Source organism: Caretta caretta, chromosome 14 (genome assembly GCF_965140235.1).
Source record: "Caretta caretta isolate rCarCar2 chromosome 14, rCarCar1.hap1, whole genome shotgun sequence".
Lineage (NCBI taxonomy): Eukaryota > Metazoa > Chordata > Testudines > Cheloniidae > Caretta > Caretta caretta.
Window position 1 is genome coordinate 1,777,861 of NC_134219.1, and position 19,934 is coordinate 1,797,794.

At 50.3% G+C, this 19,934-nt stretch overlaps 1 protein-coding gene across 20 annotated transcripts in view; it reads right to left on the reverse strand.

Moving 5' to 3' along the window:
* Nucleotides 1–19,934, reverse strand: part of RBFOX3 (RNA binding fox-1 homolog 3) — a 353,230-nt gene that overhangs the window by 281,089 nt on the left and 52,207 nt on the right. The window contains exon 1 of one of the 20 annotated variants that reach the window (XM_075119156.1): nt 6,786–6,808. The exons of the other annotated variants lie outside the window; for them this stretch is intronic. The gene's annotated coding sequence lies outside the window, so the exon portion shown is untranslated. Of the gene's footprint in view, nt 1–6,785; nt 6,809–19,934 lie in introns of those variants that run through there. 20 annotated transcript variants of the gene reach the window in all.

Here is a 19,934-nt window from a genome sequence, read left to right on the forward strand (position 1 = left end):
GCATTGGCACAGCTGGGTGTGGCAGGAGCCCACGGCTGGGCGTCAGGGACATCAGAGCTGTGTGGGAGCCCAGGATTGCAACTGCCTGCACTGTGCCTGGTTCTGGGCACTCATAAGCCCCTTGGCTAGGTTAACACACATCCAACTCAAGCACAGCTGAAAAACAATACCGAGCAGGGCCTGGCAGCCTTCCACATGGGCAACGTTCCGACGGGAAGCCCCAGATCCCCAAGAGGGAAGCTCCATCCACTCAGAGCCGTGGGATGGGAGGGGGCAGCTTGGCACTGACTCAGTCCTGACCACAGCAAACGTCTTGGCAACCACGATGCTCCCAGGGAGCAGAAGAGACACTGTCACTCGGCAAACCAGCCGCCCTAACTGAGACAGCCAGCAGGCCCAGGGGGCAAGGACTGTGTTACATGGGCCACGAGACTGAGCCCGAGACACAGCAGCCAGCAGAGAAGGTTCAAAGCACCGATGCTGATGCTCTACAGAGGGCCAAGTACGGAGCCTCGGGCAGGGCAGGGGATTCTCTGATGGCCGACTGTGCCACTCCGGCAGGGGCCGCGAGACTCCCCAGAGCAGTGGAGTCTAGCTGGGCTGCACTTGTCAGCAGAGCTCAGCCATACGCATGTGAGAGCAGGGACGGGGAGAGCTGCCCCAAAACCAGAGCCCTCCACCCCACTAGCGCCCCACGGAGGGCAATGGGATGGCATGCACAACTGGGAGCCAGCACTCTCAGGACTACTCCTGCCACTGCCTCCGGCAAGCCGCCTCAGCTCCCCACTCTGTGTAATGGGGTCAGCTCACCCAGCATACAGTGGCACAGCTGGCATCTGTGTAGGTCCGTGTCATAAACATAGAGCTAAGCGTATCACAAAATCCCTCCTTTACCTGTAAAGGGTTAAGAAGCTCAGATAACCTGGTTGGCACCTGACCGAAAGGACCAATAAGGGGAGAAGATACTTTCAGATCTGTGGGGGCAAGGTTTTTGCTTTGTCTCTTTGTGTGTGTTCTCTCTGAGACAAAGAGAGAGACCAAGCAAGTAATCTAGCTCCTACTGAATGATACACCCAATTTACAGAAATAGTAAGTAATAGCAAGGAAATGCGTTAGAGTATCTTTTGTTTTAGCTTGTGAATTTTCCCTGTGCTAAGAGGGAGGTTTATCCGTGTTTTTGTAACTTTAAAAGTTTTGCCTAGAGGGGAATCCTCTGTGTTTTGAATCTTATTACCCTGTAAAATTACCTTCCATCCTGATTTTACAGAGGTCTTTCTTCTACTTTTTTTCTCTTTATTATAAAGTTCTGTTTTTTTAAGAATCTGACTGGGGGAGGGATAGCGCAGTGGTTTGAGCATTGGCCTGCTAAACCCAGGGTTGTGAGCTCAATCCTTGAGGGGGCCATTTAGCGATCAGGGCAAAAATTGGAGATTGGTCCTGCTTTGAGCAGGGGGTTGGACTAGATGACCTCCTGAGGTCCCTTCCAACCCTATGATTCTATGACTGGTTTTTAGTGTCCTAGAAAACCAAGGGTCTGGTCTGTGCTCACCTGGTTTACCTATTTTGTTGGTAGATTATTCTCAAGATTCCCCAGGAAAGGGGGTGAAGGGGCCTAGGGGGATATTTTAGGGAAACAGGAACTCCAAGTGGTCCTTTTCCTGAATCTTTGTCTAACTCACTTAGTGGTGGCAGCAGTACCCATCCAAGGACAAGGAAGGATTTTTACCTTGGGGAAGTTTTTAACCTAAGCTGGTAGAAATAAGCTTAGGGGGTCTTTCATGCTGGTCCCCAAATCTGTACCCTAGAGTTCAGAGTGGGGAGGGAACCTTGAAGGTCTGTAAGGTCCCTATCGCATGGTGCAGACATGCAGGGGTTAACTGGTCTTGTCAAAGGCTTGCACTCCCTTCCCTCCCACTAGGAATCCCACAGCATATCCCCTCCAGGTACACACAGTCCCTTCTTAATGTCTTCTGAGCTGCAGACCCAGGAGCCTCCTGCCTGTCACCAAGAACCCCCTAACGGAGACAGGGAAGGGACACCAAGGTACCAAACCACTGTCACGCTGGGCACCTGATCTGTAGGCTGGAAGCCAAGGGTTTAGCATGAGCTACACACTGCAAGGGGAGCACAGAGTGCAGAGACTGACCTCTGGAGCCAGCGGGTTAGAGCTCAGACAGTTCCTGCTCAGCTCCCAGGCTGGATTTTAATGCACTCCAGCTACAAAACAATCTCTGTCCGCAGAGACCAGATGCACAAGGGGCCTGCACTTCTTTTGTCACCTTGTTTTCAGCAGCATCTGCTTGCTCTACCGCTGCTGTGAAGCCTGCAGTGTGACGGCGGAGGGGTGTTACTTAACAGTAACAAGTCACCGGGACCAGATGGCATTCACCCAAGAGTTCTGAAAGAACTCAAATGTGAAATTGCGGAACTATTAACTATAGTTTGCAACCTGTCCTTCAAATCAGCTTCTGTACCCAATGACTGGAAGATAGCTAATGTAACGCCAATATTTAAGAAGGGCTCTAGAGGTGATCCTGGTAATTACAGACCGGTACGTCTAACATCAGTACCAAGCAAATTAGTTGAAACAATAGTAAAAATTGTCAGACACACAGAAGAACATAAATGTTGCGCAAAAGTCAACATGGCTTCTGTAAAGGGAGATCATGTCTTACTAATCTATTAGAGTTCTTCACGGGGGTCAACAACCAAGTGGACAAGGGGGATCCAGTGGACATAGTGTACTTAGATTTCCAGAAAGCCTTTGACAAGGTCCCTGACCAAAGGCTCTTACGTAAATTAAGTTGTCATGGGATAAGAGGGAAGATCCTTTCATGGATTGAGAACTGGTTAAAAGACAGGGAACAAAGGGTAGGAATAAATGGTAAATTTTCAGAATGGAAAGGGGTAACTAGAGGTGTTCCCCAAGAGTCAGTCCTAGGACCAATCCTATTCAACTTATTCATAAATGATCTGGAGAAAGGGGTAAACAGTGAGGTGGCAAAGTTTGCAGATGATACTAAACTGCTCAAGATAGTTAAGACCAAAGCAGACTGTGAAGAACTTCAAAAAGATCTCACAAAACTAAGTGATTGGGCAACAAAATGGCAAATGAAATTTAATGTGGATAAATGTAAAGTAATGCCCAATGGAAAAAATAACCCCAACTATACATACAATATGATGGGGGCTAATTTAGTACAACTAATCAGGAGAAAGATCTTGGAGTCATTGTGGATAGCTCTCTGAAGACATCCATGCAGTGTGCAGCGGCAGTCAAAAAAGCAAATGGGATGTTAGGAATCATTAAAAAAGGGACAGAGAATAAGATGGAGAATATCTTATTGCCCTTATATAAACCCATGGTACGCCCACATCTTGAATACTGACAGGTTTCAGAGTAGCAGCCGTGTTAGTCTGTATTCGCAAAAAGAAAAGGAGTACTTGTGGCACCTTAGAAAACCACTGAATACATCCGATGAAGTGAGCTGTAGCTCACGAAAGCTTATGCTCAAATAAATTTGTTAGTCTCTAAGGTGCCACAAGTACTCCTTTTCTTATCTTGAATTCTGCGTACAGATATGGTCCCCTCATCTCAAAAAAGATATACTGGCATTAGAAAAGGTTCAGAAAAGGGCAACTAAAATGATTAGGGGTTTGGAACGGGTCTCATATGAGGAGAGATTAAAGAGGCTAGGATTTTTCATCGTGGAAAAGAGGAGACTAAGGGGGGATATGACTGAGGTCTATAAAATCATGAGTGGTGTGGAGAAAGTGAATAAGGAAAAGTTATTTACTTGTTCCCATAATATAAGAACTAGGGACCACCCAATGAAATTAATGCGCAGCAGGTTTAAAACAAATAAAAGGAAGTTCTTCTTCACTCAGCGCACAGTCAACCTGTGGAACTCCTTGCCAGAGGAGGTTGTGAAGGCTAGGACTATAACGGGTTTAAACTTTAAAGGGTTTAAAAGAGAACTGGATAAATTCATGGAGGTTAAGTCCATTAATGGCTATTAGCCAGGATGGGTAAGGAATGGTGCCCCTAGCCTCTGTTTGCCAGAGGGTGGAGATGGATGGCAGGAGAGAGATCACTAGATCATTACCTGGTCGGTTCACTCCCTCTGGAACACCTGGCATTGGCCACTGTCAGCAGACAGGATACTGGGCTGGATGGACCTTTGGTCTGACCCAGTATGGCCGTTCTTATGTAGTGGTGAAGGGAGGGGAAGGGATCTCGCACCTCTGCAGACTGTCACCTGCAGCCCAAGTCTCCGACCCTACTTGGGCCTGCTCCTAAACCAGCCCTGGGGGCCAACAGGGTGGGGAAGACCCATAAGTGGTTCACTCAGGTTCTGGTGGTTCTACAATCCAAGGGGAGGGCCCAAGCTCTCCCTGAACTGAGAGCTGGGAGAGGATGCTGGAGAGACCAAGCTTTGGGACAGACAATGTTCCTGGATCCATACTGGCCATGGTTCTGTCTTTTCCCCCTCCGGTCCCAGCCCCAGAGCTCTGCAGCAGAGTGGGGAGCAGAAAGGACATGTGTTCAGCAGGGGATTCAGCATCACAGAGCTCACCAGCCCCCCCCCCCCCCCCCCAGCCAAACTCCAGTTCACAGTGGCCAGGGCTACAGACCCCATCAATCAATCATGATAATTGCAAATGAACATTACTGCGTCTCCAATAAAACCCTGGCTCTTCCTCACCCTGCAGCTCCCCCAGCCAGACTGGCTGGGTAAGGGAGAAGCTGCCTGCTACCGCTGGCCCTGGAGCACACACTCGGCTCTGTTTAAAGCCTGTGATAAACCCTTTGCCGAGGCAGACTCCGCCATAAATTCCAGTTCACAGTGGCACTGTCCCTGGCCAGCCTGACACTTTAATGAGATCATCAATTCCAGAGGAACCTGCTGCTGCTGGGGCTGTAATCCAAGGGAGAGCATGCAATAGAACTGCCAAGCCCAGCAAGAGGGGAGGGCATGCTGAGGAGTTCTGGCTAGTCCCCCACTCCCCACTGATGTCTGATCTGCCACGTCCTCCAATGGAGGAGAGAGAGAGAGAAACATCTTGTACCCTCCTCCCTGGGATCCGATCGCCAGCCAGTTGTTGGGGCACAACGGAAACGCTCTGTACAAGGCATAGTTCAGTCCTTGCATAAGCAGGTGCAGGTCCCAACTCCTCCATACACCAGGCCTGAATTTGGCACATGAAACCGTGAAACCCTCCCAACTCAAAGGGGAAGGACTCCCTCCTCAGCAGCAACATCTGGGGCAGGGGCTTACTACCCATTCGCCCATTTGTTATTTTGTAACCTCAAGGTGGCCCTGCAAGTGGCTGCGGCCTCAGTTTCCCTCTTCTGTATTCCCCAGTAACTCCTGCAAGCTTTCCAAGAATAAATAGCCCTTGCGTGGTTAATTGATCACCAAAAAGCCCTGTGCACATTGTGACACTGTATGGAATACATTGGACACTTTATTATATTGTTGACACCAATATTATAAAATTGCAAGGAATCTGACCAGATATGCCGTGTGAGGTATCTATGAAAATGTTATGATTTGCCAAGTATGATAATCTTGTTTATATGTTTGTATTACCTTTGTATTATGAGTTATGGATATGTAGGGTATATCTGTATCTCCAAACTTGTGCTGTGTTTCTGGGCGACACTCCTAGATAGATTGTTAGCACTGCCTAGCCAGTTTGATGGCCCATTTCTACAACGAACCCATTGAAAGGGCCAGGGGCTGCACCTTATGACTCAGCAAGGCATGCTGGGGCAGGCCTATGGACAGAACTCTATGGCTTTCCAAGCCATGTGCTGTAAATTGTATTTCCGACATAGGAAGTACAAGCCACATGGCAAAAGGAATATAAAGGGCAGCTGCATCATCTCCATTTTCTCTTCAATCCTGCTATTTACCTAGAGTGACTTCTCTACAAACTGAAGCTCTGAACAAGGGACTGAATGACACATACAAGCTGTGGATCTGTTCCAGAGGGACTTCCAAGCCAGCAAACTCACCAATAACGCTAAGAACCTGATCTATGGACTTTGATAGTCTCTGTATGTATGTGACTGCTTTACCATTTAACATCTCTCCTCCTTTTCTTTTCTAATAAACCCTTAGTTTTCATTACTAAAGGACTGGCTGGCAGCTTGGTATTTGGGGTAAGATCCAAACTCATATTGACCTGGTAACGTGGCTGACCCTTTGGGGTCAGAAGAACGTTTTAAAATAACTTCTCACTGTACTGGACCTACGTGCTGACTGGGAGCCAGAGAACTGGAATGCAATAAGGGGGCTGTGCGATTCCCCTTTTTTTGGTTTGTTTTTTGCTTCTTGATAACCGAGGGATCAGAAGCACAGTTTGTGACTGGTTGGGGAGTTTAACTTCAGTATTACCCACCAGTCTTGGGAGTATCTGCTCTCCTTTTTGCAGGCTGCCCTGACCTTGGCATCTCCAGTGAGGGCTACCGTGGGTCACACACAAATAACCACCAACGTCCCACAACCCTAATCCAGAATTCCCCAACACAGTCCACAAAGTACATTCAACCTTTCAACTCCCAACAGTCTCATCAACTCACCCAGTTCAGCCCCATCCCCTCTCGCCATCGCCAGGCTCCCCGGCATGGCTCTGGCCTCCCCCGCCACAGCCAGGCTCTCTGGCCTAGCTCTGGCCTCTCTCACACCCCACCCAGCCCCTCTAGCTGGGCTGCTCCTCTGCCCGTTTCATTCTCCGGTCTGGTCCTAGCTCTCGCCCAGAGACATCAGCGCACTCACCTGTCCATCATTCCCCAGCCTTCAGCCCTCTGCAGCCCCAACGAGCCAGCAGGTACCTCCCTCTGCAGCTCTCAGCCTTCAGCCTGCTCTGGCCTGGGCAAGTTTGTGGGTGACCCCCCCCCAACTGCCTTGCTGCCTCCTGCTTTCACCAGCCTCCCCTGACTCCACGGCTCAGCAGGGGCCCTCGCCACTCCCTCCTTCAGGGCAGCCCAGCCCAGCCTTGCTCTGAGCGGTCTTCTGACTCTCTCTCTCCTCTCCAGAATATCCCTTAACTTTGGACTGCCTCTCCCTTGTAACTCCCAAGGCAGCCCTGCCTCCTCATTGCACCAAAGTAGGGTGCCCCTGGACTGGAACGAGGGTGCTGGGCCCCTTAAGGGACATCAAGCTAGGGCAGTGTGTCCCTAAACTTCTCCACTGATGGCTAAAAATGAAGCCCTCAGCTCAGCCCCCAGCTGGGGAGATATGGCCCCATGGAGCACAAGGGCTGGGAGACTCCTCAGGTTCGGGTGTACTGTTTGGGATGCTTCGTGAGCCCCTGGAAATGCCTCCCCGGCCAAAGAGAGATCTGACCACAGCATCATGCCTGAGGCACAAAACATGATGTCACTCTCCCCTTACATGCTTCCATACGCATGAATGCGCCATTCCTCGTTCTGAAGAAGGGAACTGCCTGGCATTTGTCCCGCCCTTTTAGCGCAGTGAAGGAAGGAGACAGCTGCTTTGGGCAATCCCAGCACCTTGGGAGGGATCTCTCACACACACACACACAGGTTTGCAACAGACCATGTAAAGGAACCGAAATTGAACCCCTCCTCCCCCCGCAACCCACTAACAAAGCCTCCTGCTGTGATCCATAGTTAGCGTGTGGGTTCAGGTAAACCACTTCGTCAATCCCTGAGGATCTGCAGAGCTGCCTCCTCCTGGCTTCGGGCAGAGTAGCACCGTACGGTCACAGGCCTGCCAGCAGGGTACTCAGGAGGGGACAGGTTCTTGCTTTAACCCACAGGTTTAACACACACTATGGTCTCTGGAGACTCAGGCTGCCTTGGCTCCTGAGCCCCGCAAACAAGACTCTGAGTTCTGTGCATGTGTGTTGGGGGCTTTTCCAGGTGAGACTTTTAAAACCATGCCCTGCTTCCACCAATATTAGCCCTTTATATAGCAGTGGGATTTCCCCATAGACTACCCTGGGAGAAAGTTTCTCCTGCCTTCACTATTGGGTTGTGGCCCATTTAGTGCTGCCCTCCCACCCCCAACCACCAAGATGCCTGCATTTCACACACCGACAGACACACAGACAGGAGCTTGGGAATGAAACAGGTCATGTGACAGTTAATTATTAACCTTTTACGACTGGGGAAATAAAATCTGGAAAGCCAAGATTCCACTGTAACAGTGGACTGAACACATTGTCCTTTGCACCAGGTCACTGAAGTTAGAGTAAAATGACTCCTTATTGTATATAATGGATTCATACCACTTCTCCGTAAGCGTATGAAAGGAAACAACACACCAGCAGGTTTATGAATGTACACAGCACAGCCTTCCAAGGCCATTATCCTAGAACCAATATTTACAAACACTCCATTTCTACATTAACATAGGCAAATGCCTTTATGTGAATTTAATGGAAGCTTCTCCTTCCCACCAGGCTAATGGAAACAAAAGCACTCTCCCTCAGATGCATCCTTTCAATGGTTTTAAAAAGGTAAAAGAAAACCCTTTGATCTCAGCAGCCAGTTTGTTTAGTACCATGCAGGGATTTAATTGACAAGGGATGTCCTTGAATACATGCAGAAATGTCCTCACTCCCCAGGAAGTCAGCCTCAAGTTATAAATCCACAGTGTGAAGTTTTTTTTGCTCCTCCAACAATGTGCCAGAACAATATGGTTCAAGGTCTGTTGCTTCAAGTTGAATGCACTGCAGCTGGAAATGAGCGTGGGACTCAGCAACTAGAGGTAGATGCTCCCAGCCATGGAGCAGGGCAAGAAATGTATCAGATTCACAGGGAAAGCACTCCCTTCTCACTCCCTGCATGGGGGGAATTTCCAGAGCCGAAGCTCCAGAGGACTTGGGTTGGGTGGTTTCCCTTTGGACTTGTTTCTAAAACACTCTTTGCTAAATCTCCTAGCCCCCAGGAACTGTAACCTGCTCTCATCAGCCCAAGTGTTCTGTCACACCAGACCTCAGAAATGAAGTCTCTGCAGACAACCTCAGGTCTGCCCTCATGCACAGCTTCCGACAGACCACAACATCCTGGAAAGTTTAGGCTCCCAACCTGCCAGACAGAACCTTCTGGCAGTCTACGGCCCTCTCCACAGTAGCCATCTCTGCAGTGGTGCAGCTAACCCAATACTTGCCCCATTTTACACGAGCCTGGCTCATCAACACTAGGAGTAGCAGGGGGTCAGCTACATGTGGGTAGTTATTCCAGGACAAAAAGCCCCAGTCAGACAGACCCTGGGTGAGGAAGGAACATGGAGGCAGTCTTGCCTTCATGTCAGATCCGCCTAACAGCCCGTCAGGAGGCAGCTCTCTCTAGTGATTAATTCCTTTCATCCTGAATTGTGGGACATCACCCATGCCCCTTATTCCACTGTACTGATCCAGAGCATCATGAACAGTGTTCAACCTAAGGCAGGCAGGCAGGCACAGCAGTGCCCCCTTCCTCCCCCAGAGCTGCTTTTCCCTTTGCTTGGCAGCAGGCTCCCACTGAGGCCCAGGGAGCGGGAGCACAGAGGAGGGGGCCAGCGAGGAGCAGTGGTGACTCAGCTCTGAGACCTGGCTGTTCCAAATGGTGATTCCTGCCCCACAGCAAGCGACAGAAGAACTGGCCCTCATGGGCCGGGCTGCCTAGGAGCAAATAGCCTGACACAGCACTGGTTCTTTCCAGGGGCTTTGCTCCCCCGCAGGTCCCCCTGGAGGCTGGGTATGTAGATCATGCTCCGCACTTGCACAGCGCTTCGTACCCCAGACACGCTGTACAAACACGGGTCCAGCGGAGGCTGGCAATCATCATCTCCCTTTTACAGGCACAGAGCACCGCTGTGCTGAGAGAGGAGAAGGGCACAGGGAGCTGCCGCAACGTGGGCACAGGGAAAGGCTGCTCCTGGGCAAAGAGCGCTGCCGGGAACCACCCTGTGTGTTAGCAAGGCCCCCTGGGGCTGCACTAGGGGCAACATGTGCACGGCCTCTAGGACGAGAGCTCTCCTGCATTCTGCTGCTTCTGGCCTCCAGACAACCCTTATTGCCCCTGGGTCCAGCGCCAGGAGCCACAGGCTGACCTTAAGTGATCTGCCCAAGGACACAGAGTGAATCAGTGGCAGAGATGGGATGAGAAGGCCAGCGTTCCGAGCTCCCATCGTCTTGCTCAGCCCACTGAGGCCTCAGTTCTGTAGGGCTGTCCCATCATAGGGGCCAGGCCAAACCTGTGTGCCAGGTCCCAATACCCAGAGCAAGGAGCCATGCCCAGACAGCCACGGGAGACGGTAGGCACCACTGTAGACTCGCTGTGCAACTCCCCTGGGCCTCCTAGGCCCCTGTGGCAGAAGCTGTCCTGCTTTAGCCACTGGAAATCTTAGGCAGTATGCGTATGCCTCACTCAGCCTACCCCGATAAAGAGGGGAAGCAGCTGGAGGGGGGTTCCTAGCTTACAGGCCTGGGACACTGGAAAGCTCTCCTTGTCAAAATCCAGTGGGAGGAGATTACCTCCAGGGATGGGTCTGAAGCATGTTCCACCATCCCAGCAGCACATACTGGAGCAGCTCTCCGTGAATACCAGGCGCTCCCAAAGTGGAGCTTGACATGCATTACGGGAGCACACTCCCAGCAGGGTGGATGGCCTTGGTGGGGGTCCAGGCTGGCCAGCTCTCGTCAGTACTGGCCCGTAGAGTTCCAAGCAGGTGGCAGCACTGGGGATCGCCTGGTTACAAGCTAAAGGTGCAGGGAGAGGCCTGAATGATTCCAGCCTGGAGCAGAAAGGAGAGGTGGAGAGTCCAGCCCGCTCTCCCTGCTCCCCAGAAAGGACATGAGGGGAATGGCCTCCCTTAAAGAGACTGTGCTCAGGACCAATTTAATGCAGGTTTCCCTTCAGAAAGGCATGAGGTTTGGATGCTTTTCTTTGCTGGAGGCCAAGCTGGGCACAAAGAACCGGTGGGTCCAGGAATAAAAATCAGTGCGCACCAACCATAACCAGCCTCTTCTCACTTCTTATCCCTACAGCCTGCAAGCCTGGACAGCTGACTGGTCACAGCGGGTGGGGATGGGCCTAGAGCACGCCTACACGCACGCGCCACCCCACCCCAGCTGCCATCCCATGTGCACAAGCCTGGACAGCTGACTGGTCACAGCGGGTGGGGATGGGTCCAGAGCACACCTACACGCACGCGCCAACCCACCCCACCCCAGCTGCCATCCCATGTGCACAAGCCTGGTCCCACTTACCCCCGGAACACATCACCCCACTCTCCCCTCCCTGCCCTTGCCCCTCGGAGCACAGAAAAGATAACATGAGGCTCTCGCCTCTTTGTGCCAGGTTCATTCGAAGCAGCAGATAAAGCAATCCACTCTCTCCCCAGTACTGCTGTTAAGAACAGAAGCTGGTGCAATGCTCAGAGGTTAAATCACCTCCTTCTCCAGGCAGTTTTCTAGCAGCCTTAAAGTCTACTTTCAAACGCCCCTCAGAGGACAGGGAAAAAAGGCACTTGGTAACACCCTGCGGTTGCACGTATCAATCAAAGGGAAGAACTAGAAATGGGAAAATGAACATTGAGAAGAGAATTCTGCAGCTGTATCCACCAGGGCTGTGGATTTGGTTGTTTAATCTCCTCCCCTGCGCTGTCTCCCCGCCTACAGCCTCCCACCCCCAGGTCAGTAGCTGATTAGTGAGCATTCCTCTCTCCCCTAACGGAGACTTTAGGTGGGTGTCTTTCTATAGCATCGCTCCTGCTGCTGCGGCTCCCACGCCATGAAAATGACACGTTATGCTAATCAAGCACTCCTCCATCTGCTACCACTGTTCCCCACCTCCCCATAATCACCTGGCTGAGGGCTGCAGAGCATGCAGCAGATGCCAGAACTTTATTTTCACAGACCCAGTTGGCCTGGAACGCTAGCAGTCGCAACAGTAACGCGGGAGCCCGTCTCTGCAGCTTCAGGAGAAGCAGTTTGAGGTCTCATTAAAATAAGCCTCATGCCGCCTGCGTGGAGGAGGCTGGGTGAAGGAAAACAGCAGCAAAAGCAGCAAACAACACCGACTGATTCCCTCCCACCCGCTGGGGATTTCACCTGATCAGCACCTATTGGGGAAACTCCAAAACAGCAACAAGCTGTGATTGCAGAGAGACAGCCTCAGGCTGAAGGGGACCCCCCTCTCTGCGTCACCCAAGGCTTTTCCCAAACAGTCCCGGTAGGCGACAGGTAGAACAGGACAAGTCCCCCTGCCCCCCAACACACAGAGAAATCCAGAAAAGGCATTACAAACAATCAGGCACAGTCAGCAACCTAACAAGGAATGAACCAACAGCCCGTGGTGTTCCCTGACCATATTAAACGGCCAGCTCGGCAGGTAAAGACCTCCAGGGCTCTCACACTCACCCTTCCCATGCCATCTCCACAAGCTCAAGAGCACTGGAAACCTCCCATCAGCCATTACTTGCTGTTTCTTAGTTCTTGGAACAGGATGGCACGCCGCTTTGGTGAGCCCTCCTTCGCCCCCGGGCCAATGGTTGCTTTAGCGGGTCTTCAGTGACTCAGCCCTTCAGCCGAGTCTCTCACACTGTCCGTAGGTGGACCGGAAAGAACAAACCCCTTCCGGGGCATACAGTTTTTACTTCCGCCAAGGCTTCCTCCCTGGAGACACTGCCCTCTATACCAGTCCAACAGTACCTTTTGCTTGATCCGGCGAGGTTCTGGGCTCAGTCCTTGCTCGGTCCTCTCAACCAGCCTTCTTTACTCCCCTAGTCTTCGGCAGCCCTCCCTGGGCTCAACCCTGCCCACGCTGATCTGTCTGTGGTCCTGCTGTTCTTCCAGCCATCTAGAAACCCGGTTGTCCCTCTTCCAGCTCCAGGCAGCAACTGACTGCTCTGTCTCACTCTGCTGCTTCTTTTTATATGGCTCTCCTGGCCCCTGATTGGCTGCTTCACCTGCAGCCGCTCTTGGCTGCCTAAAAGACTTCTCCTCTGATCTTTTCTGGGGCAGGGCCACATGGCCTCCAGTTGGGGACCTCCAGATCTTGACTACCCCATCACACATCCCTGACAGATGAATGTCTAACCTGCTCTTAAAAACCTCCAATGATGGAGATTCCACAACCTCCCTGGGAAATTTATTCCAGTGCTTAACCACCCTGACAGTTAGGAAGTTTTTCCTAATGTCCAACCTAAACTGATCTTGTTGCAATTTAAACCCATTGCTTCTTGTCCTATTCTCAGAGGTTATGGAGAACATTTTTTCTCTCTCCTCCTTTTAACAACCTGTTACATACTTGAAAACTCTTATGTACACTCTCAGTCTTCTCTTCTCCAGACTAAACAAACCCAATTTTTTCAATCTTCCCTCATAGGTCATGTTTTCTTGACCTTTAATCATTTTTGTCGCTCTTCTCCGGATTTTCTCCAATTTGATCACATCTTTCCTGAAATGTGGCACCCAGAACTGGACACAGTACTCCAGTTGAGGCCTAATCAGTGTGGAGTAAAGCGGAAGAATTACTTCTCTTGTCTTGCTTACAACACTCCTGCTAATACATCCCAGAATGATGTTCTCTTTTTTTGCAACGGTGTTACACTATTGACTCATATTTAGCTTGTGATCCACTATCTATGACTCCCAGATCCCTTTCCAAAGTACTCCTTCCTAGCCAGTCATTTCCCATTTTGTATGTGTACAACGGATTATTCCTTCCTAAGTGGAGTACTTTGCATTTCCTGATTGAATTTCATCCTATTTACTTCAGACCATTTCTCCAGTTTGTCCAGATCATTTTGAATCTTAATCCTATCCTCCAAAGCACTTGCAACCCCTCCCAGCTTGGTATCGGCCGCAAACTTTATAAGAGTACTCTCTATGCCATTATCTAAATCATTGATGAAGACATTGAACAGAACCAGACCCAGAACTGATCCCTGCAGGACCCCACTTGACTTGCCTTTCCAACTTGACTGCGAACCACTGACAACTACTCTCTTGGAACGGTTTTCCAACCAGTTATGCACCCACCTTATAGTAGCTCCATCTAGGTTGTATTTCCCTAGTTTGTTTAGTAGGAGGTCATGCGAGACAGTATCAAAAGCCTTTAGTCAAAGCAGTCAAAGGAAGCCTTTCTTGCTTTTGTCACTACCTGGTGACAAAAAAGTTCTCAAAGAGGTGACTCCATTGGATAAGCTGCAAGTGACAGAGTAGAGAACCGATCAACAGCTCACTGCTTGTAGGAAGGTAAAAATCGTGGGATTTGAGCTGCATCCATCCAATCTACGGCTGCCTAATCTGCCTTGCCTCCCTCTCAGGCAGAAAAGGCTCAGAAGGTTAATTACACTAAATGGTGACTAAGGGTTTGGAGGGCCACCTTTTTTGGAAGGGGGGGTGCAGAGAGAGATGTGGGGAGAACTTAACTGAGCATTTCCTTGTTTTCTGGAAGGGATTCAAGAGCAGAAGGCACTGCGGCATGCTAGCAATTGTAACTCCATCTTCAGTGTTTTCTGTAAGTGATAACCACGCACACTTACACTTTGCCTGTTCAAACTCAGTCTGACATGCCTGAGACTCATGATAATCTGGTGGGAAATCCATCTGTTTAAAGTATTTATAGAGCTCCAATCACCATGGAATCTAGGCACAAATACAAATTCAAGAGAAGCATAAAAAGCCTGTACATGGAATTTGCTGTTCACCATTTGGAGTCTGGTCATTTCAACCTGAATTTTCTGCTAGTTCTGGTCGGTTTCTGCAAGGAGGTGGGTGTAGCATCAGGCTGTGAGAACAGGCTCACTCTACCCGTTGGGGCCAGGTATTGCACGGTCTAAGATGCTGTACCAAGGACTCCCAAGAGTCTCATCACAGGTGCTTCTAGTTTGTGTTTTGCCTGATCAGGGACAGAGGGTGCTCTTAAGTAGCCCAGTCCTAGACCACGGAGAGCTTTGAGGATTAGGACCAGGATGCATAGGGAGTGGCACTCTCAGCTGCTAGCCCCAACCAGAAAGTTCTGGCTGCCACATCATACAAGCTGGATGTTTTGACTGGCCTATGTAGAGGGAGTAGGCCAGTGACCCAAGTGTTTGCCACAGAGCCTAAGCCCTCATCCTTGGCAAACGGTGGGGCCTCCTAGCAACCCCCGCAGCCAAAGGAGGTCTTCCTTGTTTCTGCACTACCTGGTCACCTCAAAGAGGTGACTCCACTGGATAAGCAGCAAGTGACGGTAGAGAATCAAAGAGCTCACTGCTTGTATGCAATGTAAAAATAGTGGGATCTGAGCCGCATCCATCCTATCCACTGCCATCTAGTCTATCCAGCCTGCCTCCCAAGCAGAGAAAACTCAGAAGGTGAGTTACACTTAATGGTGGCTAAGGGTTGGGAGTGCCACCTCACAAGAGCAGTGGTGCACCATCCCTTTTGCTTGGCAGTCCCCACATACTCCCTGATCAGCCAGGCATGCCTGTGTGCTCTCAGACACTCTCCAGCCAGCTGAGAATCTGTGGAGGGGAGGGAAGGGAAGCAGCAGAAGCCTTTGATGTGGAAATACCCCTGTTATTTCCCTTTCATGTCAGGCAGGTTTTCTGCTTCTCCGTTAAATGATTCAGACTTTTCTGTCATTTCTGGGTGGCTGTTACAGATTCACATCAGCAGAACCATGGACGGGAAGAACAACACAGCTCCAGATAATCCGTCAGAGAGGGAATCACAAGACATACCAAAGACATCTCCAGCAAGCACCAACAAGGAGACACAGAGAATCACGCCTTTCACACCTGGGGAATAAGAGGGACTTCCCCAGCTGGGATGGACCCAAACAGAGGGTGTTAATTCTCTTGTAAACGTAAAACCAACAACCACTGCAGTACTAAATGCTCATCGGTAGACATACACAGAGGCCAGTCAATATGAGAGGTGGGGCTGAAACACCCACTCAAACAGGACAAGCTGCATAGAACTGTCAGATATAAAAATCAGAGCTGGTGCTTGTAGTTTTAACACATGTCACCTGCCAGCTTCCTTGCTCTGTGATGCTGCAGGAAGGCAGTGGGATAGGTATGTTAAATTTATTTATAGTCATTTCTGTTTCATGGCAGTGGTATTACAACTAGAAAGGTACTTAGAGCACTGATCACTTAACAACACTCATCAAAAGTAAATCCAGTCCTGACGAGAAATGGGAGAACGCACAGTGTGTGGATAGGTTTCAGAATAGCAGCCGTGTTAGTCTGCATTCGCAAAAAGAAAAGGAGGACTTGTGGCACCTTAGAGACTAACAAATTTATCTGAGCATAAGCTTTCGTGAGCTACAGCTCACTTCGTCGGATGCATGCAGTGGAATAGGATCTCTGAATAGAGCTAAGACAAATATTTCATCCAAAACTTTTTCCAGGCCAAAAAAATGCAGATTTAGCCAATGAAAACAGTTCATGAATGTACGTCAATTTTGGGAAACTGTTTCAAGTGAAATGAAAACAGAAGCAATAATTCAGAAACATCCAAACAATTCATTTCAACATTATCAAAATGAAACATTTTGAGTTTGTGGGCTAGATTCACAAGAGGCTTTAGGTACCATTCACAAAACACTGGTGGAGCCCCCGCCCCTTTATAACAACAGTAACTCAATGCTTAGGGCACTCACTTCGGATGTGGGAAATCCAGGTTTGAATCCCTTCTCTGGAGCCAGGCCTGGAACAGGGCCACCCCACTCCAGAATGAGCGCCTAACCACCACAATAGTTATTCTCACAATCTCACTGTGGACCAAAGTGGAACTGCTTCAATAGGAGAGTCAGACAAATCCATCCTGGGATGCCCTATAGCCCAGTGGTTAGGGCACTCAGCTGGGATGGAGGAGACGTGGGTTCCAAACCCTGGCTTAGGAGCAGCAAACTGAACCTAGGTATCTCCCCTCCCAGGTGGATGCCTTGGGTATGAGGGTATCATAGATTCATAGAAAGGTAAGGCTGGAAGAGACCTCAAGAGAGCATCTAGTCCAGCCCCCTATGCTGAGGCAGGACCAAGTAAATGGAGACCATCCCTGATTGGATAAATTCCTATCTGTTCTTTAAAACTGATTGGACCCTACAACCTCCCTTGGAAGCCTGTTCCAGAGCTTAACCACCCTTAGAGTTAGAAACTTTTTCCTATTATCTAACCCAAATCTCCCTTGCTGCAGATTAAGCCCATGACATCTTGTCCTACCTTCAGTGGCTATGGAGAGCAATTGATCATCATCTTCTAAGAGCCCTTCGCGTATTTGAAGACTACTCCCCGCACTTCCATTTTGTGACTCCAGCCTTTCATTTCCTTTGCTTTATTAAAAAAGTTTAAAAATGCCCCAAACAAAACATTTTGTTCAAGATTAAACAAATTTTTTCTGATTCACCAAAAATTCTGAAACATTTTATTTTCAGTTTGGGTTGGACTGGTTTTTGTTTGTTTTTTGAACTGCCAGCGAACCAAAGAAATCAGTTATTTGCCCATCTCTAGCTAGGACAACTGATCTGTTATGACTTGAACTTCATTCATGAGGAGAGACAGGATTAATTCACTTGTGGCTCTGCTACTCATGAGCTGCATTCTTACACAACACACAAAAAGCACCCATGTGGTTCACTTGGTAGCACTATTGCTACTAGGTCAGAAGGCCAAGCGTTTGAGTCATGCACAAGGACACATCATCTAACACACTCTCTGGCACAAAGGAGCTCGAGCCTTCTAGGCACCATCCTTTGCAAGAGAGGGCATCAAGCGAAACTCCCTGGATGGCACATCAGACAGCTAAAGATCCTGCAACTTCCAGAGCAGGACAGGGAGAACCCTGGAATCCAAGCCAATGTTTGCCTCACAAAAGTCATCAACGCTTCACCCCGTCACCAGCATAAGCACACAGCAGTCTCCACATTGCCTGTGCCTATGAACTGATGGGGCCTAACTCACTGCTTTGGAAAGTGTTCTATGATCCCTGGAGTGTGAAAGATGCCAGAGAGAACCAGCCTGGCCTTCAGGAGCCTGGGGTAGGAATCACCTGTTCGCCAGGCTTCAAGGCAGAGGTAGGTGCCCCTAGGGGAGGCCCTTTGGGCTCAGGAAGGCTGTTTATAGGGTCGATTGATTTACATTGTGTTCAGAGAGGAGAACAGGCACAATGGCGGGGGTGGGGGGAGGTGCTAAATAAATTCTGCTCTCAGAGAAGAGTTGCTGCGAATGGAAGTGCTGAGAAGGTGTGAGGGGAACAGCCGGCTCATAAAATTGTTCATCTTTCAACAAATTGGATTTAGGGATCCACCAGAGAGCTGTGCTGCAGGAGAAATCACAGCACGTGGACACCACTCTGTACCCCCCACATGGGGTGGGTGGGTGTCACAAGAAGGTCCCTGGATGGCTCCCCTGCATTGCGTTTGCTCCCCATGTTTTGCTACTGAGTGGGAGATGCTTGTTAAAGGACACACACATGTTCCCTTGCTGTTCAAGAAAGGAAATTTCACAGGCTAGTGAGTGAGAGCTTAACTGGGTTTCCGCGATAAACTGTACCCCGGAAACCTCAGCGAGTCTTATCAAGATGGTGAATGACTTAGCTGGAAAATCTATGGATCTCAGGAAGGCCGTCAGGGAGAGAGTTCAAAGAAGAGGCTGACAAGTGCACATGAAGGTTAGCACTAATTGCACCGCTGCAAATTCACTGCTGGCACTTTAACCCTCTAATCTGCTCATTTCCCCTCTCTTCCCCTCGAGATATTTAATTTCTGCTCTTGCTGGAATGATGTGTCCGCTGGCACACAGGGCTTGGAGCGCTCACCAATTATCCCAGCTTTCCGGTGGGAGGAAGGGTGAAGGACAGAAGTGTAAATATTCGGGTCATAGATCCTCCCTCCTACTGCTCCATGATGCTCTTCAGAAACAAACCCAAGTCTAGTCAGGGGAGCATCAGAGCAGCCAAGGGGCCGGAGGCAGGAGGCCCCTGACAGCTCTCCAGAGAACCTTGCCTCCAGCAGCCCCAAAAGCTGCTCAAGCAAAGCACTAGGTGCCAAAACGGACACTGCTCCTGGGAAGAGCCAGGGTCCCATTTACCTCATTTGTGCCCACAAAAGTGCCCCTTGCTGGTTCCTTAAAGCTGAATTGCTGGGCTCTTCTGTGCCTGTTAGAAGGGGGCACAGCAGAATGCAGCACGGAAGCGGCTCATGTGCTTGTATCTGAACACTTGGGGGCGGGGCAGAGATGACTTTTGACACTCTAAAGCGCTGAAGAAAGTGAGATAAGTGGAAAGCCGGGATTCTGCGCAACAAACGCTCGCAAGAAGCCTTCAGTGGGGGAGGCCCTTCTAGTATCCCAGGCACCCAATTCCGTCCTGCCGCAGCTTGCTGCCCTCTCACACGGCCTGCAGCAGCCCGCCCCCAGCCCTAGCTGATGGGGCTTGCACCACTGCTCTGAAAACAGCGGTTAGCAGCCCTTGGAAGCTGCAGTTCAGGCTGGAGCTTGGGCTCTGAGGTCCATCCCCCCTGCAGCGTCTCCGCAGCGTCTCCACAGCTCTCTGTAGCGTGGCAGCAGGAGCCCGAGTCTGCCGGCCCGGGCTGGAAGCTCGCTGGGCAGGCGGTGCAGAGATACGCCGAGGGCATGTTTACACCAGCTTCCATCTGGTTCGCATGAGTAAAATCAGCAGCAGAGACGCAAGAGTGCAGAGCCTGGGCCCGCCTGGGACCCCGAGCCCATACAACACTGCGGTCACATCGTCACTGCTCTTTGGCCACGCCAACGAGGTGAAAGCTGGCACAGGGATGCCAACCTGCGCTGCAGTCACCCCGTGGAATGCAGTGTAATGTGCCCCTGGGGGACCCACCAGTGTCAGGGCGGAAGGCAGCAGAGAGCCCGGGGAGAGGGCACGCTGGCAGAGGGGGCAGAGCTTGTCCAGGTGAATGCCTTACCCATTTGTGCGAAAGGTGGCTACTCGTCCTGAGCCTT